Genomic DNA, 24,459 nt, shown 5'->3' on the forward strand with positions numbered 1-24,459 from the left:
CACATGAGGTGAGTTGGCGGGGGGGCGGGTCCAAGAACAGTGTGGCTTATTCAGGTCATTCCCAAATGCTGAGGGGGGGGGGAGATAGCTCATGATACATGCTCACTAATAAAGACAGGCCATTTTTATGTCACTGTGCAGACATTTACAGCAAATGGCTTTCACAGGATGACTGCTGGAGGGAATGCCAGTGTTCCGTCTGCAGGCGGCCTCTTTGGTGCCACCCGTTATACATGAAAAGCCAGCCCCAGTGGGAAGGCCCAGGGAAGGGGAAAACAGTGACATACGAAGCTCTTCTTCATTTCACTATTTTTTTTTCTGGGACACACAGGCTTGGTTGCTTTTCCTTGGGGACCCCCTCCCCCCAGCAAGAAGTCCCTGCATTTACCCGCCGTGGTTTGGCCTTCAGAGGCCACCTTAGCGATGCCGTTTCAGCAGCTCGCTGCAGTGTCAGCATCAGTGTCACAGCTCCTGGAGCGACTGCGTTCATGGCCACGCCGTCTCCCCGGAGAAGCAGGGACAGACAGGCCCGGCTTGTCTCTGCCAGGAGCGGCCTGAATGTACAACTTCCTCCCGACGGGGTGCCTGGGAGCACTGGGGGTCCTGGTCATGTGGCCATTGCTCGGGCTCTGCTTGGCCGCCAGCTCTGTGACAAGCCAGGAGCCTTGGGCTCACTGTGCGCTGCCAGGCGCCTATCTGAGGCCAGAGGAATGCATCTCACTCTCCTGGCCTTCATTCTGAACCCAAGTTTGGTTTGAGTCTTTGAAGTCACCCTGTGAAAGGCCCCCCCCCTTCCCCGCCCCTGCTGTAATTTCTCGGGACTCAGCAGTCTTCTACTCTGAGATGTCTGTGTGTCACAAATGGGAGAGGGGTGTGGAAGCTGTGTTTTCATCCCTTTTCCCTTGGTCGTCCCTCCCACCACTGTAGTTCTCATTCAACGATGGGGGACATTGATGCTGGGCACATGTATGTATTGTCCTCTTGATGATGGTGATGACAGAGACCATAGCTCTATACAGTGCTCAGCGCTTTACAGTTTTCTATCAGTTTCTTCCTCCTCAGAAAAGCTCAGAGGCTGTTCCTATTATCTTCTCCGTATTAAATGTGATTAAATTAAGGCTCAAGAGGTCAGGTAATGCCACTGAGTTTGGAGACAGGGTCTTTAAAGAGGTAATCCTATTGAAATGGAGTCATTAGGGTGGACCCTAGTTCCATATGATTGGTGTCTTTATAAGAAGAGGGGATTAGGACAGAGCCACAGGCAGAGAAAAAACCACGTGAGGACAGAGGGAAAAGATAACCATCTGCAAGCCAAGGAGAGAGGCCTCAGAAGCAACCAACCCTGCCGACACCTCGATTTTGGACTTCCAGCCTCCAGGACGGGGAGGAAATAGATTTCTGTTGTTTATGCCCCGCAGCCTGCCGTAATTTGTTACGGCAGCCCCAGCAAAGTAATATAGTCACTTTCTCAAGCCTGAATATAGAACCCATATTTTCATTGCAAACCTCATAATTTTTCTATGTTTTAACTCACATGTTTAAGCATTAGTTAAAATTCTGAAAACACAATTTTAAAAATACTGAATATGTCTCTAGCGCCTTCCCTATTTATAACACGTTTACCAGAATTTGAAAAAAAAAAAATCACTCCCAAACTTGACTGTGTGCTACGCTGCTGTCCGGTTCTATGTAGGTGAGCTGTGAAATGTTCAAAACAGAACTCACTCAGTTTTTCTTGAATTAAAAGGAAAAAAAAAACAACTATGCAAAACAGCTTTTGGTTTTTAGGGGCAGAAGGCAGGTTTCAGGAAATCAAACAAACAATAAGTTTTGGAAATTCCCCAAAGAGTGGGGCTTTCTGACCCCAGAGCAGGGGCGGGCAGCCGCTCCTGGAGGTGGAGCCCTTTTACTTTTCCCAAAGGATCACGGCCGGGCTCAGGAGGGGTGGGCAGTAGAGTCCCCAAGAGGAGGGAGGCTGTGAGCAGCAGGGCAGAGCTTTCCCCCCCGTCCTTTTCCCACCTGGGAGCTTGGGATGGAAACTGGCGCGTGGGTGGGGTTGGGGGACAGCCCTGACTTGGCCATTCCCCAGGGAAGCAGGTGGCCTACTGGTCGATCCTGATCTACTGGTTGGAAATGCTTGCTCTAAAGCAGTGGTTCTCAACCTTCCTAATGCCGTGACCCTTTACTACAGTTCCTCATGTTGTGGTGACCCCCAACCATAAAATTATTTTCGTTGCTACTTCATAACTGTCATTTTGCTACTGTTATGAATCGTAATGTGAATATCTGATATGCAGGATGTCTTTTCATTGTTACAAATTGAACATAATTAAAGCATAGTGATTAATCACAAAACAATATGTAATTATATACGTGTTTTCCGATGGTCTTAGGCGACCCCTGTGAAAGGGTCATTTGACCCCCAAAGAGGTCGCGACCCACAGGTTGAGAAACACTGCTAAAGGATCTTACTCAACTGTGTACTTTGCATTCGTTGTCCAAAGGCCGAATGTAATGGCGATCGGAGACTTGCCCTTACTCTGTTCTCTGGCCTGCTACGGGGCTTCCCATTACTAAATTAACACAGGGACCCCAAGCACAGGGAGCGAATGTTTGGTGTTTCAAGGCACATCTTGCTTTTTAATACCTTAAGAAATTTATTCCATTTCTCAGATATTTTTACTAGTTTATAAAAAGCACCATTAAAAGCACTCAGTTTCCTGGTTTTAGTTGTTGACACAGTTCACAACGTTTCTGAATTTTCCCTGGATTGACCTTGGCTATTACTTGATTGGTTTCTTTCTAAAATCTATCAGAGAATGACCAAAGAATAATAAACAACATTTTTGTTGCATTCATATAGATTTCAACAGAGGAAAAATAAAGGCTTCAATATGTGGTCAAGGTAAAAAATGTGATCATGGAGGCAAGTCTGATTGAGCTATGACCTTGCATGTAATCAATAGGCAACTTCCCCTTTGGTCAGGCAGAACCGACTTCTATGTATTTCTTTCTTTTCTTTTACTTTATTTTTTTTTTTTTGAGCAAAGGCCGTCACCTAGTGATATTAAAATTTTAATTGATTATGTTGGATGTTCTGAAAATTGAAGCAGCCGAACTCAAAGTCACTCAACCCAGCTGCCCTCCAGGCGCCATTGAATGTGGATGGGACAGTTGTAAACAAATGCTGCCACCTACAGGAGAGAGTGGGGATGTGCGCAGCCAAAGCGGTCCGTTCTCAGCTTTCTTTTCTGTCTCATACTCAACTGGTTTCTGACTTTTTTCTTCTACCCAGATCTCCTTACAATTCAAAAGATCAGAATTAGTATTTATTTGATTTCTTGATTTTTTGCTTTAGAATACAAAGCGGAACCCTATATTCTGTAGGAAAAATTATTCTTTATAATGAGTCTTCAGATTCTCTAAAATGCATTTATAATAAATAACATACAAATATTGAAAGAGAATGAGTGAGACAGTGTCTGAACTTATACTTTAAACACTTCACACTTTAGGTTTCCCCTCTCTTATAGCAGCATGTGACTTAATAATGCTTCTCAGTGTGAAATGTCACTTACTATCAAAGACTTAGGTCATGCTCCCTGGCCTCTGTCTGAGTTTAGGAAGTGGCCAGGGGCCCGCTAACTCCATCTTGCATTCGTGCTATTAGAAAGTGAGTGTGCCCTTCTATCGAATGGCAGTGTGTTCACGTGCTGGGTGTTGGGTCTGGCTCTGTGTTTTGGAATGACACAGAGAAAGCAGATTTCCTCTCTTCCTCTCTCACATGACAGCCTTCACCTGCATGAAGAAGTCATCACACTTCCCAGGGCCTTACCCTTTAGGCTGAAGGACCTGGCCTCATAGATTTGACTCCTCCAGCCACCTGCTTCCGTGGATGGGACCGTTCATTGCCAGTCTCCCTCCACTAGCACAGCATTGTTGTTCTTGGTGTTCACAGCAGACCCGTGTGGGGTGATGTGCGGCATAACCTCCATTCTGCAAACCTTGCTTTCTGTTCTCTCCAACTCGGACATCCACAGCTGGCTTGCTCTAAGGCACTATTGAAACGTTCATGCGGTCATTTGGGAGAAGTGTTGTGTGATTATGTTTGATGAGCTCTCACAGGACTGTGCCCTCTCGTCCTCAGAAACTAGCAAGGACAGCGCAGGTCACTTTCAGTCCCGGGAGTTTCTAGTACATGTTGCTTGTGCATCAGTACAGGGTGGTGTGAGTGTGGGCTGGTTTCTGGAGGAAGAAGAGAGAGCTCTCTATTTTGCGGACGGTGCTATGTGTGAAGTTGTGAAGGAGGCCGTGACTGTCTTTGAGATCTGAGTCTCTCCTTTTGGCCAACAGCCCTTCTTATTTTGGAAGACCTCACCCTCACTGTTGAACTCAAGGTCATCTGTTCTCTCTTCCCTATTGAAACCTGTGCTGGGTGGAGGGTGCGATCTGCTGTCGTTCATATTGGGTGGACTTGGTTCACAGGCCAGCTTCTCTGCTCTGCCATCTGGGCAGTGTTTGCATTTTAAGTCTCCTCTATAATTTGAAAAGGGTTTTGTCTTCTCTTAAAGGAACTCCATGACCATGTGGGAGAAAGGTGTGGGGACAGCGGATCTTCTTGATGTCCCTAAAAGTTCTTGAAAAAGGCCTAACAAAGGCTCACGGTGTGGTAGGTGAGAACCACCTTTCCGGGGTATGTCAGCCCAGGTCAGGGCAATAACCACCACCTCCAGGTGATAATGGAGCTGCATGTTTACCCACACTACCATGATGGTCTGCTCACGAAACAAGTCTGGTGTAATCATGCGATCAGATTACAATTCCCTTCTAGGGAAAATGATACATATTTGAATACTGGTTGTGTGCGATGTCTGGGTTCTGGCCACTGAAGCATTGGAGATTCACTCAGACCAACGTTTCTGCTAGAGCTTTTAATTATGCATAATAACCATCACCCTTTGTTCTCCTGTATCTTTCATCCGGAGCTCAAAGTGCTCTTCAGGCATTATTAACTCATTAATCCTTGCAACACTCCTGGGAGCCAGATGGGAGGCGAGGTGATTAGCCCATTTTTCAGACAGGGTCATAGAGGCACAGAGGATTGCAGCAACTTCTCCAGGGCAGCATGAGTCAGAGCTGGGTAGAGAGCAGAGCCTACTCATTTCCTCCCCAAGTCTGCCTCTCTGAACCTCCCCTCTTCCCAGGAGTGAAAGCCAATAACAGTTGGATCAGGGCACTGTCTCTACCTGCCTTTTTGAATGTCAGTGTGGAGCAATAAACGGAACATCTTGCCAAAAACAAAGCCAAAAAACATTTTTTTTATTGAAATGTAAAATCGATGCTATGTTAGGGAATAGAGGTATGTATGTTAATCACAGACATAAGATCAAGTAATCCCTTAGACAGAACCCCAAAGTCCTCACATAGAAGCAGGAAATTTCATCTGACCAAGCAGAAATGAAACTTGAATTTCACAAGGGTTAGGATTCAGTTTGAAACTGAGAAGTAACTAACATCTGTCTTTTAAGTTTGACAAACAACCTTTTCTCCTTGGTTTCACTTGAATGCAGGCTGGTTTCACATGGACTTCATTGTTGTTTTAGTGGAGCCAGAGGCAGGGCTGCTGTGTGATCCGGGTGGGTGTCAAAGGGAATAGTTAACGACCACAGCCACTGAAAGCCTGGAACCTGGGGTCAAAGGGCTCCAGAGACCAGGCATGAAAGGCAGGGAAGCAAATTCAATAGAAAGTCATGAGCCTTCTTGGGCCATTGTCTTTATTTATTATTCATTTATTTATTCAACAAACATTTACTGAGTATGTAATATATGCCCGTCATCTGCTTGGTTTGCAATTCTAAAATGAATAAAACATAATACACAATTTTCAGGAGTTTGCAATCAGAGAGCAAGATAAACAAATTATTATTATATAAAGTAATGAGTAATTATAGAGATATTTACAACGGCTGATCAGGGCAAATTATCTTGAATGGATCAGAGAAATTTTCCACATATAGGATGGGTCTGAGGGTGAGAAAGAGTTTGCTGAGGGGATCAATGGGGGCAAAACTGTCAAGGGTCATCTATTTGCTCCAAGTTTGTTAAGAGGACAGACAGCAACATTTACAGCAGCAGCAGCAGCAGCTACTGAATTCCTAATATGTGCAAGCTCCTATTCTGGGCTACTGTGGATGGAAAGACACACTAGAAAGGATTCTGGTCCTCGGGCAAAGTATAATCTGTTTGAGAAAACAGAAAACACTTTAAGGACAAATAGCAATATAGCGTGATATGTAGTCAGTGCCATTTGAGAACTCAGACAATAAGCACAATAGAAATCCAGAGAAAAGAGGGAGGTGAGCTAAAAATGCTAGAATGAGGGGAGATGGAAACTGAGCTGGGCCTGAAATGAGAATCTGTGGCATGTAGGTGAGAGGCATAGGAGAGATTCAAGGCAGAGGAAATAGCAGGAAAGGGAAGGGATGGGTGAGACATATTGAGTGGATCAAACACAGGCCATTTGGCTAGAAGGCGGGGCTTATGCAGAAGAGAAGTGGGACACAAACATGGAAAGACAGGGCAGGGCTGTTTATGCTCAAGGACTGTGATGCTTATAGTGCTCCTTCCTCTATGATGGCCAACACCCAGCCATCCATCGCTTGAGCCGTTCACACCCAGCTCTCACAGACCTCACTTCCAGGCTAGAAAGGCTGGGCTTTGATTTTATAGAATTGGGAGTATCCCAGGCTTTCGAGTAGGCAAGTCTCATGATCAGGATTAGGGTTAGTTGCCAGTGGCTGAACCCTTCAAACAGAAGTGGCTTAAACAAGAAACAGATTTCTTCCTCTCTCCTGGAGAAGTCTGGGTCCAGCTTGGGGACCCAGGTTCTGTTCTCTTGTTACACCACCTTGCAAAGCTCCCGTTGCCAAGGCTACCTCGTGGTTTAATTAGGTGCTGGAGGTGAAGCCATATGTCCACACCCTGGCCAGCAGGAAGCAAGCAGGGTGGGAAAAGAAAGTGCCTCCCCCACCCCCACCCCTTATTTAAGGAGAGATTTTGCAAATTGCAGGTAACACTCTTCCATTTTCCGGAACCTAGTCTCATGGCCGCTTAGCGACAGGGGAGTGTTCGAAGTGCAGGCTTTATCAGACAGAAACGTTCACAGCTTCTGGAGGGAGAAAGGAAGATGGGTAATAAGGGACACCTAACAATCTGTCATTAGGAGGAAAAGGACATTTTTAAAAAGTTAGTAAGGGACACCTAACAATCTGTCATTAGGAGGAAAAGGACATTTTTAAAAAGTTAATAAATGTAGTTATTTGAAAAAACACAATATTTTGGTGAATTGAACGATCTTAATGACTCGTGAGCTGCCAGTTTTGTTTGGGGCACTGGGGAGACACCCTCTGCCACTCCAAAGCTGTTAATCCCAGTGAATCCCACTGCATGTAGTTGGATGACCAAGGATGAATTATTCTTTTTTTAAAATATACTTTTTTGATTTTTACAGAGAGGAAGGGAGTGTTACAGAAAAACTGGAGAAGAACCAAGCAACGCTTAGAGAGATGGAGTTACATTTATTATTACGCGCGGGCCCAGAGGAAAATGTCTCTCAAATTCTGGGCCAAATCACATAGGACGTTTCCTGTATTTATACCATTTTACCTTCTTTGTCTCCCAAATATGGGGTTTTTCCAGTTCCCTTTGCAAGTTCTTAAAGGGCCCTGTGTGCTGGGGCTTTGAGACCTCAACCAAAGGCTTGGCCTGGTGCCAGCACTGATAACTTCATCTGGAGAAGGTTTAATGACCTCTCTAGAATGGGAGTAGTCTTATTTTCCTTAGTATTTAAGCCAGCAAGCATTTACAGAAGCCAGAAATGGCAGGGTTAAAATTTCAAACAGCAGTTTTTATATAAAATGGATGCTTTAGGAGAAGGATAGAGAGTTAGAAACATCGATGAGAGAGAAACATCGATCAGCTGCCTCCTACACGCCCCCTACCGGGGATTGAGCCCACAACCAAGGTACATGCCCTTGACTGAAATCGAACCCAGGACCCGTCAGTCCGTGAGCCGATGCTCTATCCACTGAGCCAAAGTGGTTTGGGCAAGAATGAATTATTTTATACCTGACAAAGGATCTTCTCTGAAATGTTTCCTTAGAAGAGCAGAATTTAACTGGAAGGATGGACTTCTGAATATTTTCATCAGGAAAGAAAAGTTGCCAGTCGCTACCAAAGACAATGATGATGACACACAATGCATTGTGGGGCACTGGCCCTTTGAACTGTTAATCACTATTCTATTCATCGCCATTTTATAGCATAGGCAAAAATAATATAAATAGAGCAAGTGCTTGGTCTAACTTAGTAAATCCAGCACTAGACATCACACCAGAACTTCAAATAGAGTGCTAACATTTTCTGATACTCTGGAGAAGTTACTTTGCCTTCTCTACAAAAAATTTTTAAAAGTACAACTTTAAAGCCATGACTTCTTTTTAAAAATTGTTTCTTCTTCTCCCCCCTCAAAAATAGCTTGAGGCAAATTCATATAATATACCATTCACCCATTTGCTAGTCACTCTACAATCAACAGCTTGTACTAGTAGTATATTCACAGCGTTATGCATTTATTACCACAATCAATATTAGGAAATTTTTATCGCCCCAAAAGGAAGCTCATATTCCTTAGCCATCAATTCCCAATCTTCCATCTGCTCCTCTTCTGGCCCTACAGAACTTCTGATTTACTTCTTGTCTCTCTCTATTTGCTTATGTGGACATTTAAAATAGATATTTGATCCTTTTGACTTGATTTTTTTACTTACATAATGTTTCCAAGGTTCACTTGTAATGTAGCATGTAGTACTTCATTTATTTTTATCGTGGGATAGTATTATATGGATATACCACATTTTATAGGGGGGTCAAAAGTAGGTTTACCGTTGTGAATACATGAAACAGAGTTTATTCTTTGTATCATTATTTAATTATTCAATATGAACAACTTTAAACCTGCTTTTGCTTCACCCTGTATTTATTCATTCATCAGTTGGTAGACATGTGGGTTGTTTTTATTTTTCAACTATTATGAATAATGTTTCTATGAAGATTTGTGTACAAATATTTGTGTGCACCTATGTTTTCATTTCTCTTCAGTATATACCTAAGAAATGAAATGACTGGATCATATGGTCACTCGACCATATGTTTAAACATTTGGGGAATTTTATTTTCCAAACTAGTTACACCATTTTTTGTTCCCACAAGTAGAGTATGAGGGTTCCAATGTCTATACATCCTCACTAACACTTTTTGGTTCTAGTCATCCTAATGGGTGTGAAGTGGTATCTTATGGTTGATTTCATTTGCATTTCCCTGTTGGTTAATAATGTTCATCATCTTTTATGTGATTATTGGCCATTTGTATATGAAAAAATGTCTATTTGCATTCTTTGCCTCTCTTTTAAAAACTGGGCTTCTTTTTGTTGAGTTGTAATAATTATATATATTCAATAATAAATCCCTTATCAGACATATTATAGGCAAAAATTTGATCCCATTCTGTGGAATCAAATTTTTTTTTACCCCATTTTTGTCAATTTCTGCAAAGAAGTCAGCTTGAATTTTGATAGGGATTGGATCAAATCTGTAGATCAATTTAGGGAGTATTGCCACCTTAACAATAGTCTTAAGTCTTCCAATCCATGAACATATAATGTCTTTTCATATATTTAGCTCTTCAATTTCTGTCAGCAATGTTTTATAATTTTCAAAGTTTTACACTTATTTTGTTAAATTTATGCTTAAGTATTTTATTTTTGTTGATGCTATTGTAAATAGAATTGTTTCCTTAGCTTCTCTGGTATTCTTATCATTTTCACTATATAGAAAGACAATTGATTTTTGTATATTTTTCTTGTATCCTGAAATTTTCCTGGGAATGTATTTATTAGTTCTAATAGTTTTTTATTGGATTATTCAGGATTTTCTCCATACCAGGTTATGTCATCTGCAAACAGAGATAGTTTTACTTCCTCCTTTCCAACCTGGGTGCCTTTTATTTCATTTTCTTGCCTAATTGGCTAGGCTAGGAAGTATAGTTTTTTTTTAGAAAATATCAAGGATTATAGTGACAAGCTCCATGCTATCACTGGGCTGGGCTGTCATCTGGAATTCACTGCCAGGCCCCAAAGGGGAAAATGGTAAAAGAGGAAAGTGGGAGGGGAAAGAAAGGGAAGCAAGATGAAGGAGAGAGGGAGAGAGGAAGGAGGTAGTTGGAGGAGGAAGAGAAAGAAAAGGACAGGAAAAGACTCCGAGCTGGCTCTGGTACTGAGTTTGCCTCTCTGATCTCTGAAGAGGCACCAGTGACCAGTAGAGCTGTTGGTTTTAGGCACTGCCACCAGGAGAGCAGGCAGTGATGCTGCAGCCTAGTGAGGGCTTTCATCGCCTTCACGTAAAGTAGAAGAACATCAAATCCTTATGCAGGAAGGGCCGCTTTAGAGAAAATAGCCTCAAGCTGGCTAATGACTTGATGTAAGGTTCTGTGCTCAGGACCATGATGCTGTCCTTGTCAGTGACTTCGGGCCAGGCCTGGAAGTGTTGCTGCTCTTTCCTGGCCACTGGTGACAATCTGGTTGTAGGTGAGGGATAGCAATGAAGAGGTAACAAGGGGAGTACATTTCAATCTAAACGGCCCTACTCCAAACACTGCTCTTTGCTGAGGACCAAAGGTCGGTAGGATTATTGATTTGTGATTAATTTGTCCAGTCTCTGGGTGAGGGTGCTTATGTTAAATTGGATAATCTGCGGGCAGCTGGATCCCGAAAAAAGATTGGTATCTGAAAGAAGTATGATTTTTCAGGGGCTCTGGGGTTATAAGTAAATATTCTCGGGGTACGTGACTTTTCAAAAACTAATCAGAGAATGCACATGTCAGAATGCAGTCAGCACCAGGCTGTGAACTTCGCCACTTCTGCATTAACCAAAGGCAAACGGACCCTTAAGGAAATGGGCTGGCTTAGAATTATGAATCACCGAGCCCATTTCTTATAGTGATTAATGATGAATCACTGTTTTAACTTTGGATGAAATAATAGGCCGCATCTGAGGAGCGCCATTAATCATCATAAGAATCAGGCTGGTGCCAATTCATTACTGCAGAGCCGACATGTGCTGAACAGTTGAGTCGAGTTTCAGGAAGGGGTGAACTTTAGGCAAGGGCTGGCTTAGAAGAGTGCAAACATTAGGGGTCTATTCTGTCCTGGATGGGCAGGGATTTATGCGTGGGGACTAGGTCCTATTCTGTCATCCCTCATCTGGACTCCTCCTCTAGAAGCTGAACAAAACACCGACTACAAAGTCTTTTGGTTCTTTGGTATTCAAGGGCGCGATCCAATAGATAACCAACATATATCATAAAATCTGATACTTTTATCTGTTTTTCACTTTGCATGTTTCATGTATGTAGGAAGTGATTAACAATATACCGGGCACGTGGATTTCAGCAGGCATGAAAGTAAGCAAATCTAGCCCATTGCTCTTTGAAGAGCAAATTCAGCTTTGCAGGGTTTCTGCTTTTCAAAACACTCCGTATTGTAGATAATGAAAACTTGAGCTGCAGGCAACAGAAGGAAGAAACTCGGTCCATACACAGAAGTCAGGCTGGATTCATCCTTGGGCCAACTTCAAAGCTGTTGATCTGAAAGAAAGTTTAAACAGTTGTTTCAACTGATTTAAGTTGCTGTGCTTTAAAGACATATAGACACCATGTATACCTTTCTTGCAGTGGCCAGTGGTGTTGGGAATGCGAGGATTTCATGGAGTCCTTAACTCCAACAGCTGTGATTTTGATAGAGTAGGAAAAAAACTCACCCAGGTAACTCAAGAGCTATATTATTATGTCTTGATGTTATTAGCTCTAATAATCTTTACAAATAATGAAGCAGCCCGACTGGTGTGCTCAGCAGTTAAGTGTTGACCTATGAACCAGAGGTCACAGTTCGGTTCCCATTCAAGGAACATGTGGGCTTGCTTCTCAGTGTGGGGTGTGCAGGAGGCAGCCAATCAATGATTCTCTCTCATCATGATGTTTCTATCACTCCCTATTCTTTCCTCTCTGAAATCAATAAAAAATATATGTATATGTGTATGTCTATTATAATAAAAGCATAATATGCTAATTAGACCAGACTTCCTTCTGGACGACCTTCCGCATGAAGCTGGGGCTGCAAGGGAAGCCGGGGTCCTGGGTGCCAGAGGGAGGCCGGTACCAGCAGCCGGGGGAAGGAAGGCCTACTCTTGCATGAATTTCATGCATCGGGCCTCTAGTAAAAGAATACTGAAGCACATTGAAATCATCATTTGAAAACTTAGCTTATGTTATACAATACAGAATTGGAGGGGTGGGGGGAGATCAAATGAAAAGTGTATGATTTTTGAAGGAAAACCAAGGATTGGATCAGAATTTTTAAATTTCTTATTTTAAAAGACTAATTATAATAGATATATTTTTCAAATATAGATTTTCTTAAAGTAGCTTTCATCAGTATTTTTAGGAAGAAAAAATAATAAAAGAAACTTAAAAACAAACTTGAATCACTTAGATGTACATATACTAGTATAGCTATTGTGCATAGCTTACTTACACACACACACACACACACACACACACACACACACCAATTTTGAAATTTAATAGCTTCTCAACTGATTTCTCTGATTCAAGGCTCTTTCATTCAGTGCATTTTTAATACTTACCTGAGAGAACTTACAACAGAGACCACATCCGACGCCTGCCTTACTTAAAACTCCGCGCGGGGAATATGAGTGGTTCCCACCTCCCAGAACTGGGTAGCTGAGAATGTGAGGGTGGAGGATGGGACCAAGGTGGCAGGGCATGGCCAGGGTCCAGGAAGCCCATCCACACGCCAAGTGCCATCTGTGCTCTGAATAAGGCCTTGCAAATGCTCACAGAGATTGTAATATGGAAATAAGTAATTAATTCCAAGGCATGCAGTGTTCCATTTTAATATGCGTTTTCTTAATCATAGGATTTTAAAGATACAACTATTTTCATGTAGAAGGTCAGTGAACATATTTAAAACTCTACCAAGGGATCTCATGCTCCCCCAAAGCAGGACTCAGCAGCTGTGGGACCAAGTACAAACTTCTTGTCCTGGAGCACACGACCCATCACAGCCCGACTTGACCCACAGGACCCGTTGAGCCCAGTCCTTCTCCCCCAGCTCTCCGTTTGCTCTCAGGTTCTTCTCCTGGAAGTCACCATCATTCTCCCAACAGGGATTTGTTTTTCTTTCCTCTGCTGCTGCATCTCTGCACTTGCATGTGCTTGTCTACTATTTTTCCTATCATACGACCATTATTTGTCTGCCTGTCTACCCTGTCATGCCTTCCTCCTTGGATCCCTCTGACCAGTTCCCCAGCAGAGTAGGGGTTCTCTGTAGGCTCTTGCTGAAGCCAGTGGCCGAACTCAGAGGTGGTAGGAAAAGGTTATAAATGGAACTCTCTAAAAAACAGAGAATAGAACAGCACACAAACGTATCCACTGTAGGTGGGTGGCTACCTGTCAGTCTTAATAAGCCAAATGCAAGAATTTCAAAAGGGCTGACGAGATGGCACCCAGGAAAGAAAGCTTGATGTTTATAAAGCACTGAGCGTGAAGACCAAATCCGGTGGTGGAAGGCTAAACAAAAAACCCATCCTGGGAACAAGCCTTCAGATCCAGGCTGGGCATGCGGCAGGCACACAATAGGGTGGGAGGATTAGCGATGAGGGACAGGAGCTCTGAGCCCGGGCCTGCACCACACACCGCAGGAGCTGCTGGCACCTCCTCGCAGGCGGCGGATGGTGTTGGGGCGTTGGAGCCCTGGGCAAGTTGACAAGCAGCCCAGGTGCAGGCGGCTTGGACCGGCTGTGCAGAGGCACTTGGCCATGTGGTGATGCCTGATTTTTCTTCCCTGGCACACAGAGGAGACACAGCTATGGAAATCTTACTGGGTAAACTCCCAGGTACCGCAGTTTGTAGAAAGAATCAGCCTGATTCTGCTTTAAGGGGCTTTCCATTACCGAGAGAAGAAAAGACCAGGCTTATCTATAGGCGAGCAGACGGCCAGGTACTCAGTGCTGGTTGGAATGAATGAATGAGTTAATGAATGAGTGAGGAAATGGTGATCACAAGTCCATAGTTCCAGATGATAGCACGCCTGGTGGAGGGCTCAGACCTTGACAGTCGTGACTGTTGAGAAGGCTGTCTCAGAAGGATGTATGGGAGAGGCCAGATGCCTCTCTCGCTCAGTCCTCCATGTGATTGTCCTAATGGATTTTCGACGTTTCCATAAGCTATGTCCCTGTGACCCTGATGGAGAAAGCTGAACAGATCATTTTTGATGTTGTTTGAGCTGCTTTGGAAATATTTTCCCCATTCTTTGCAGTTTTCAGAGTTCAAGTTTTTGCCTTTCCCTTTGGATTGGGTGAAATTGTGAACGGCCTTGTTCATATGTCCTCTGGTTATTTATTAGCTGAATTTAATTCATCCAACAAATGTTTACTGAAGGCTTACTCTATACCAGGCACTGCTCCAGGGAGCAAAACAGACAAGAGTTTCTGCTCTTTGGGGTTTTAATGCTCAGTGCAACAAAAACCTACAATATTAGTTGCAAATTTCTCCTTTATGTCAAAAGGAATGACTCTTGGTTGGTACTTTTTTTTGCCATTCATTGCATTATTGTTGACTGACTACTGAGTTGATTTATAATTGTGGTACCCAAAGCTCTGAATGGCTCCATAGACCTCTATTTCAACCTCTTGTTCTGGCTTTTTGTCTCTCTCTCTCTCTCTCTCTCTCTCTCTCTCTCTCTCTCTCTCTCTCTCTCTGTATCTGTATATACATACACTGAGATAATATGCACACCCCTAATGACATTTGTAAGAAAGGATGAAAGGAACATATATTATTATCCTTGCATGTGTAAGCCTAAGTAAGACTATTAGAATTTCCAAGAAATCTTTTAAGACCCAACCAGGCTAGATATGAATTCTAATAGGGGGTTGGTGTTTTCTGACTTTATTGTAACTTTCCAGTTAAAACCCTTTCAGGGATGTGTCCCTGTCCATCTGTTATTACAAATAGCCCTGCGTCTGGGGCTCACCGTTTTAGAAGGCTCTTTTTTCCTGAGAGGGAGGTGGCCCTGCCCTGCAGGGCCCTAAGGGTGTTTCCAGGTTGGCCCTAGAGTTTCAGTTTGCTCCTCTCTCTTGGTTCTAAGCCACGTTGCCTTAAGCAGGAGAGAGCCTGTCCTGCAAGTGTGGAGAGCATTTCACTCTGTCCCGTACCTGGCTGGAGGGAAAGGGGTGAGCAGAGATTTTCTCGTCTCTTTTAGGATCCACAGAAGTCATTTTCTACTTGGGGTTTCTGCCCCTTGGCTAAGCCCTGGCTGAAGACCTGGTGTGACAGGGAGAGTGACTTGAGGGGTCCCCCTCGGAGTGACTGGTGGAGGCCGCATGCACTCTGGCTGCAGGTCATGTTGGGGTCACGTTCCGCTTCTTCCATTCGTACAGAGTTGTTCAAAGTCTAATTTCCATAACAGAGCCTGGCACTTGTGAGCTGTTGGGGTGGGTAGTGTTGGGTGCTCCCTGAGGGTTAAGCAACTAAAAGTACAGGATGCCCAATAAAGGTGGAATTTCAGATGAACAACAATTACTTTTTAGTTATAACACATAAATATAACAAGCTATAATAAATGATATAGTATGAAATATAAATATTATATGTTAATATCAATGTAAATATTTCAGGACAAATATTGAATAAGGCTCACTTATATTCAAAATTATTCTGTGTTCATCTGAAATTCGAACTTAATTTGCAGCAACACTAACCCTACCTCATCCCCTCATTGGACCTATGTCCCACTCCCAGCTGTCCTGAGTGGTGGCTGCTAACTGCCCCCACCTGGCCTTTTCTGTTGGGGCCTTGGCTGAAAGGTATGTGGGGTGTGTGTGTGTGTGTGTGTGTGTGTGTGTGTGTGTTGTATGTGTTGTGTGTGTTGTGTGTGTGTGGGCGGGAGGGAGAGGGGGACTCACCTGGGAAATTAAGGTTCCTCTCCTTCTCCCTCCAAAGAGGGCAGCCTGTGGCTCTGACTGGCTGACAAGAGGCACAAAAAGCAGGTGCCCCTTTCTCAAGGAGGGACCCCATCAGTGTGTCCTGTGTGCTGGGCGGCTGCCCTAAGAGGCCAGGAGAGCCAGGTCCCAGCCACGACCACATCCTGCACCTTTCTCTCCCCTGCTTCTCCCTCCCACTCAGACCGATTTCTCAATCATTTCACAAGAATCCCTGTTTCAAGCCCTGTCTTAGGTTGAAAACCAATTTAAGACATCTATCCATGAATGTGGATTTCCCCCTTCCTATAATTCAAAGGCTGTGAAGATCTGTAAAAATAAGTGGGCTTTTTTTCTAAAAAAATAAAGTCATGGTGCTTAAGAGAATGTATTCAGATATTACTATACAGTTTTGCTGTGCAAAAACATTAGAAATTTATAAACATTATATACTAATACTCTTTCAGATTATTAAAATTCCTTACATAAAGATGGTTCACCACAAAAGCAAGACCTTTTCTCCTTACAAAAGGCAGTAATTTTCCGAAGGGAAGGATGATGACTCAGTATTTTCTTCATTACCTTCTTGGACTTGACTTTCAGATTTGGCACCAAAGAACTGGGAGTGGGAATGAAACAGCAAACAGCATCCATTTGTGGTTTCATTTCACAAACACCTAAGCTTTAATTCAATTGAAATTTCTTCTAGTTAGCAATTGTTCTCTATTGATTGATCATTTCCACATTGACTTGAATGCTTACACTTAATCTATTTGCTTATATGTGGCTCGGTTTCCAGTCCTCTGTTCTGCCTAGTACTTTGCAAAGGTACACTATTTTAACTACTGTGGCTTGAAAACATGTTTTAGCATATGGGAGATTGAGTCTTCCCTCATTAGCCTTCTTTTCTGGTTTATTTTTTTAAACTATTGACAGTTATATATTCATTCTATCAAATAAATTAAAAAATCACTTTTATAAGTTTCAAAATATGTCCTTGGCATTTCTATTGTAGTTGTATTAAATGTATAGATTATTTTGCAGAGACTTGGCATTTATTTTTGCCATAAGAGCTCTCCAATTTAGTAAAGTCTTCTTTTAGTGAATTCAGTTTACAGTAGACCGAAGTTTTTGTAATCTATAATGCACCTCAGTATTTTATGTTTTTTTGCTATTAGGAATAAGATCTCTTCATCATATTTCAAATGACTTTGCAGAAAAGCAAAAGGAAGAAACAAAATCTACAATCCCACCACCTAGTGCGATCATCATTACTATTTTAGTGTAAAGTTCTCAATGCTACACACACACAGACACACACACACACACACACACACACACACAGAGGTTCATATTTTTTCCTCTGAATTCTTAGAATAAAATCTACTTGATCTTTATGTACTTGTCTCATTAATGTACATTGATTAAATTTAGTAAAACTTAATGTTGAATTTCATGCATATCTATTGTAGGTGAGAATCAGCCTATTATCTCTCTTCTTCAGTATTATCTTTGTAAGATTTTATATTATAACTCTGCTATGTTGATGACATAATTGCAAAGCTTTCCTTTTTTTTATACTTTGGAAGAGTTCAAATAGGCAGATATATTACTTTTTCCTTAAATATTTAAAATAATTAGCCAATTAAAGCCTTGTAAGTCAATGCTACATATGTATTTCCATAAGAGATTAGAAATTAGATGCTTGCTGCCTCACTTTTTTAAAAGATTTGGAGCAGAGATAAGTCAGAGAGGGTCTGAAAAGCGGGAGAGGTATGCAAATGAGGACTCCATTACACACCAGGCCAAGGACCAAAAGGCAAGTTGGCTTCAGGAAGTTTATGAAGAAAGCAAGTTGCAGGGTCAGCATCCATGCAGCATATCATCCCCTGGAAGCGACCGCTCTGGTTAGGACACCTGTGTCGGTGCCCAGCTCCTCCCACCAGGTCCTACTCACCTGGTGACAGTGCCCTGTCAGTGGGGAAGGCTGTGGTATGCCCAGCAAAGGTGGTGTCAGAAGACAAGAAAGCATATGGCACATTTTGACAACAGACAATTCTGAAATCCCTTTCCCAACTCCAAGTTCATTTATTCTATAATTTGTGTAATAGTTTAATGTGCTAAACCTTTTCATTCTTATGCACATGAAAAGCTAAGCTATCCCAAACTGAGCATTTCAAGAGGTGGCAAGTAAGTGAAAAAAGAAGCCCAGCAGAACACGAAGGCCTCTGGTGTCTGAAAGAGCCATGTCTGCCGTCAGCCAACGTTTTCTGTAAAGGGCCAGGCTGTCAATATTGTAGGCTTTGTGGGCTTGTAGAAACTACTCAGCTCTGCCCTTGGGTTTTGAAAATGGTCACAGTCGATTCATAAATGAATGACTGTGACTGTGTTCCAGTCAAACTTTATGGATGGATAATGGAATTCGAGTTTCATGTAACTTTCACATGTCATGAAATACGTCTTCTTCCTGTTTTTCCCCCCCAATCATTTAGAAATGGAAAGCCGTTCTTAGTTTGCAGGTTGCACTCAAACAGGTGGCTGATCGCAAAACAGTGTGTCCACCCAGCTTTACCCACACTAGAGACTCACCTGCCCTATGATCCAGTACACAGTCCTTTGGTAGGACCAACCCAGCCCAGAGAAATAAAGTTCAATAGCAGAAAGAGCTTGACACGCATTCAGTGAGCATCCTTCATGCAAGTTGCCCAGACGCCCTCTGACTTTGAACGAACAGGATCTCCTATACAAATGCTCACAGGTAGTGGCTTTAACAGAAAGGATGCAGGAAAGACCAGATGGCTAAATGGAACACTCGAGCAGCTACTGGTTCAAAAGAAAAAAGAAATCAATGATCAAGTAGGTTTTTTTCTTTTTTTGTATGATAAACTTAATGTTGATCAACAAGCTAATGCTAAACACATTTTTGGAGCAAGAAATTACCACCTAACACATCATCTTGAGGTTATAAAGGTTTGCCCAGCCTGGTGGGTGTGGCTCAGGGGGTTGAGCATCGACCTATGAACCAGGAGATCACAGTTTGATTCCTGGTCAGGACACATGCCCAGGTTATGGGCTCAATCCCTAATAGGGGGCATATAGGAGGCAGGCGAGAAATGATTCTCTCTCATCATTGATATTTCTATCTCTCTCCCTTCCTCTCTGAAATCAATAAAAATATATGTAAACAAATAAAAGGTTTGCCCATGAAACCAAGAGTTCTTTTTTACCAAGTATTTACCAAGACTTCTAGAATGGCCGAGAGCATTCTTGGTATAGGAAATATCTTACAAACGTTGAAAGAAAGTGAATAAAATCCTCAGCTTACTGAATAGAATATGCAACTCAATAGTAAAACAACAAACAACAATAAAAACAGAAAGCTTCCCGTGTCTCCATGTTAGTGTAAGACAGCACCAGAAGGCGTGAAAGATCTCGTCACCCTCCTAGAAACAAAATGTAATTTTCTGGGCCATCATTTCCAACCTCGAGGGTGCGTAAAAGCTGCACTTAGGAAGTTACTAAAACAATTGTATAATGTTTCCCAAGCAGACAGCTGTGGAAGCCCCCCCTGACACACACACCCCTCCCACACACCCCCTCTCACACCCCCACACCCCCGCGTTTCAGGGTACAGACTCTGACAGGTCAGAGCCCTGGGCTCAGAATGCATTTCTGATAGTCACCCTGTATGACTTTGGATGAATTACTCTAAATTATTAGTCAAATGGGGCTGATAATAGCTACTTTTTCACCATCATTGTGAGCCTAAATGAGATACGATGTGCAAAACATGCCTGGCAATAGTAAGGGCTAGAAAAAGAGCAGCATTTATTATTTCAATTATTAGATTTACTGTGTGTGTGTGTAAACGTGTTCCAGGAAGAGCTACTGAAACGTGTGTCTGGCGGCACTCACAGATATGGACACGTTCTGGAAAATAAAACTATAATCTAGACTTTGTAATGGTATCTCAGTCCATCAGGTTTTTGCAGAAGAATCAAAACTCGAAGCACTACTGTGCATCAAAGAGAGATGCTGAGCATTTCAAGGTTGTTCTCTGCTGACTGTCAAAGCAAACTGTACACAGCAACAGCAAGGCCGATGGTCCCAGCAACACGCCCACCCACATGCAGACGTTAATGCAGCTGATATGCACTCTCAGCTCACGCTTGTTTAAAGCAGCACAAAACAGAAATTCTTGGAAGTCCCAGAGGAAGAAAGAGAGGCATGAATATGTGTAAACTCCTCACAGGGGAAGGGTTGCCTTCCAGAAGATAAGAATGCTGCTAAAATAAAGACACCAAAATACAGCAGTAGGACAACCCAGTGGAAGGTAAAGAATCAGACGGAGGCATTGAAGTTCCCATAGGGAAAAACAACACTAAACTTGGTGGAAATTTCTTCTCTCAAGAGCCTCGGGCCTCTTTCTTCCTCAGTAGCTGTAGCTGTCCAGTCTGTCGCTGGTAGGCATGACTTACAAAGCTGACCCGCTACCATGAGCTGACTGGTTACTCTGAAGCTGTTCTGCTTCTGCGCACAGAGCCACGTAAGGAGGCTGACCACGGCCAAGGTATTGGTGTTCTGTCCAGAGCACCTGCTGCTGCAAACCTCTTGGATGAGAGCAATGAGTGACCTGTCACCACCGCTGGCTGGAACAGGGCACGTAATTACCACGGCAGAATCCCCCCAATTGTTGCAAAATTCAGAGGGTCTCAGGAACTCAGGCCAGGAACAGGGCTTGCTAGGAATTCTGTCAGGTAATTATTTTTGGCAACCTGTGGCATGTCTGCCAGTTTGGCTTTTGCCTCCTCTTCGTACTGAATCCTATTTTTTTAATTTTATTGATTTCAGAGAGGAAAGGAGAGGAAGAGTGAGATAGAAACATCAATAATGAGAGAGATTGATTGGCTGCCTCCTGCACATCCCACACTGGGGATCGAGCCCACAACCCAGGCATGTGCCTGGGTTTAGTGAAAGCACCAGACTCTGGCCCTCACCAGCTTGCCATGTTTTGGAAGCTTCTTATGACTGTGGAGCCTGAAATTCTTCGTTTGTTAGAGAGCCAGGCATTCATGCACTCATTCCTTAGAAGATGATGGAATGCCACTAGGTGTTGGGCGTGGGACACACACAGACCATGATTAAGCCTCATGGTTTGCGCCAAGAGATATACGTGCAAATGCCAAACATGCCCTGAAAGCTTGTAAGCGCCTTTTGCACGAAGTGAAGATGGGGGTGGGGATCTGTTCTATTGGGGGCCATGTGGAAGAGGGGACGTGAGAGAACATTGAGAGAGGAGAGTGCTAGTGTTTGTGAAAGTCCTGGCTAAGACTAATGGCGAACTATCCTGTGTGAGGCACTTGGCTGGGCACCGTAGGAACACTTCATCTCTTCTCCACACACCTCTTTGGTAGTTACTGTTATTATCATCTCTAACTTGAGGAGGAAATGGAGGCCACTGATTGTCTCAAAATTATCTTGAGATTCTACCTGAGGCAGTAGAACCCCAGAGCCCTGGCTTGCTTTTAACTACATCGTCTTCCCCTTTCTCTGCGTTGGCTGCAAATACTCAGTATTTGTCTTGGTCCCTGAGGGTGGCAGCTGCATCTACAGTTGTGACAGTGTCTGGGGAGGGGCTGGGGGCTGGAGGGAGGACAGGATATGGCAGGGGGCTGCCAGGCTCAGAGACAGGTCTTACTCATCAGGGGTTACTCAAAACTAAAACTAAAAAAAAAAAAAAAGACATCAATTTAGTTCCTCATTTTGGTTTGTCTCTTTCAGATGATATTTCTTTTTCTCCCTTAGTTCAAACTGACTTCAAAAGACATGGGTGATTTTTCCCCCCTTTAAGATGAAAAGAACTGTGGGTCACAGAACAGGGGCAAACGGACTCCCACTCTTGAGGGAGTTAAACTAAACAGACAGGCAACCCATTTTCAGCTATTGTTTAAGTTCAGTCCAAAGGGATTTTCCAATCTCAAGAACTCCATTGTTTCATTTCAGGGTCAGGACAGTTTCCTACTTAGTACACAGGAAGGTTTTCTGCGAGGGAATTTATAAAAGAGATATGCAAATATCCTGGTGAGATTAATAGGAAGACACAGCTACGAGACACACAAAATGAAATGCCATGGCAGATAATACATTTTAGTTTGATTTTTCCACAACATTATATAAATGCTCTTAATTAATATTAAAGCAACAATTAATGAGAAATAGCCTTGTTGGGTTGATAAATGGAGTAGAGTCTTTTTCAAGGACATTTGTCCCCCCCCCTCCCCTCCCAAGTAATATAGTTTATTGTGCAAAATTTGGAAATAGATGGTAAGTACAAAGAGAAATGAGAATCACCTGTCAACCCCTAAGGCGAACTTTGTGGAGGTATTTCCTTTGGGGCTACCTGGCAACATGGCACAGTCTGACTTCTCTCTTTCTCTTCAGATGCACGTACATTGCCTGGCCCATGAGAAGTGCTCAATGTTTAACAAGAATTAGTATATACCTATTGCTATTGATTGATTGATTGATTGATGAGAGAGAGAGAGGGGGGAAGGGAGAGAGAGAAACATCGACCTGTTGTTCCACTTATTTATGCATTCATTGGTTGATTCTGTGTGTGCCCTGACAGGGGATTGAACCCTCAACCTTGGTGTATTGGGACAATGCTCTAACCAACTGAGCTACTCAGTCAGGGCTATATGCCTTATTGTTTTCATAAAACTGGAATCAAAAGTATATCAGTTTTGTGCCAGTGGGACTGATAGTATTAAATAAATATTGAAATAATCATATAAGTGGTGTTAGGGTTCTTATTATTGCAAGGGCCAGAAACCCCAATGTGTTTACTATGAAGTCTAGGGAGAGGCTCTGAGGAATCAGGCCTCGCTGCTCTACAGGCACATGGGTTAGGTTTTACTCGTTCTGGACACAGAGTTGGGTCTGTTTCGTTTATTTTTATCATCTGTGCTTTTTATGAAAAAATGTTTACCATATGTAGGGTTCCTTCCTCCATAATCTTTTTTTTTCTCTAACAATTGTCCTATCTTCTTAGTTGTCCCTGGTTCCTGCAATAAGATGCCCTGATTTGATGAGTTAAGTAACGTGGCATGAAATCCAGGATCCAGAGGAGAAAGAGGCGGGTTAGTGCTGGGCAGCCACGGAGCATGGCCTCCACCTGTGCCCTCTGGTCTCTCCCTGGCACGTCTCAACCTGTTTCAGTGCTTCGGTCAGGCCACACCTCAATGCTTCAGTGGCACACGACTCTGCTTTTGCTTTCTTTGCAGTATGAACCCTCCTTTTCATTCTCCAGCCCACCCCTGAAATCATGTTGCTAAATTGATACCTCTTCTATCAAGCCACTTAGGGGACCCATTTTCTTACCATCACAGGAGATGACCTGGTGCCAGGACATTGTAGGAAATGATGATCAACTCACAGTCCCATAGTTCCTTTGCTTGCTCTTTAGATGGAGTAATTCCACTCCTTCCCCCACCCCCCGCCATAGTTTTTCTATGTTGTTATTAGGATTCTTGATGCTTTTAGTGGCTGATTTCTTTTTTATTGCATTAGATACTATCCAGCCTTTTTCAGGATAATGTGCAGCAAATCCCATTTCTACACCAAGGAGATCCCATTTCTGAACCCCATCAGGTTTCATTAGAATGCTCACCTTCAGCTGATTCATTTGTTGTAAGGAAGGCTACAGACATGCCACACAGAGGGCTGGAAGTGTTTGTAGCTAAATGGAACTGTATAGACAATAACTCATGGTGACTGTTAACCAATTTAACAGTGATTTATCAGCGTACCTGTCTCAGAAAAGAAGACAGTGGAAACTTTCCCTGTGGATGAATAAAGTCTGGCCATTTAAGTTGTGTAGTGATTAGAGAACATCGATTCAGGCACCTGCTACATAAGCTATTAAGTGGAGGAAAAATGCTTCTGGTTTTCTGTGTCTGGTCACTGCAGGGATTTGGACATTTATGAGTCAGAAAACGATGGTTACTGCTTCTTCCTTTAAATATCTCTTCTGAAAATGTAAGCAAGCTGGAGGCTCTATCTATGAAAAATCTGAAAGAGTCAGGCAGTAGCCAGAGCTGACACAGGGGATCCCGGGAAGCCCGGGGATCTCGGGGACCCTGGGCTGTGCTGGCATCTCATGTAGTCTCTGGAACTCTCATGTGGCCTTTCCGGGTGAGCCAGCTTGGGGTTCCTCACAGAATGGTGGCCCCCTGCTACATGGAGACTTAGTGCTTCAGTGTGAATGTTCCAGAGAACCAGGTAGAAACCATGTTGCTTTTTAAAAACAATATACATTTTTATTGATTTCAGAGAAGAAAGGAG

The sequence above is a fragment of the Myotis lucifugus genome, unplaced genomic scaffold (assembly GCF_000147115.1).
Source record: "Myotis lucifugus unplaced genomic scaffold, Myoluc2.0 scaffold_17, whole genome shotgun sequence".
Classification (NCBI taxonomy): Eukaryota; Metazoa; Chordata; class Mammalia; order Chiroptera; family Vespertilionidae; genus Myotis; species Myotis lucifugus.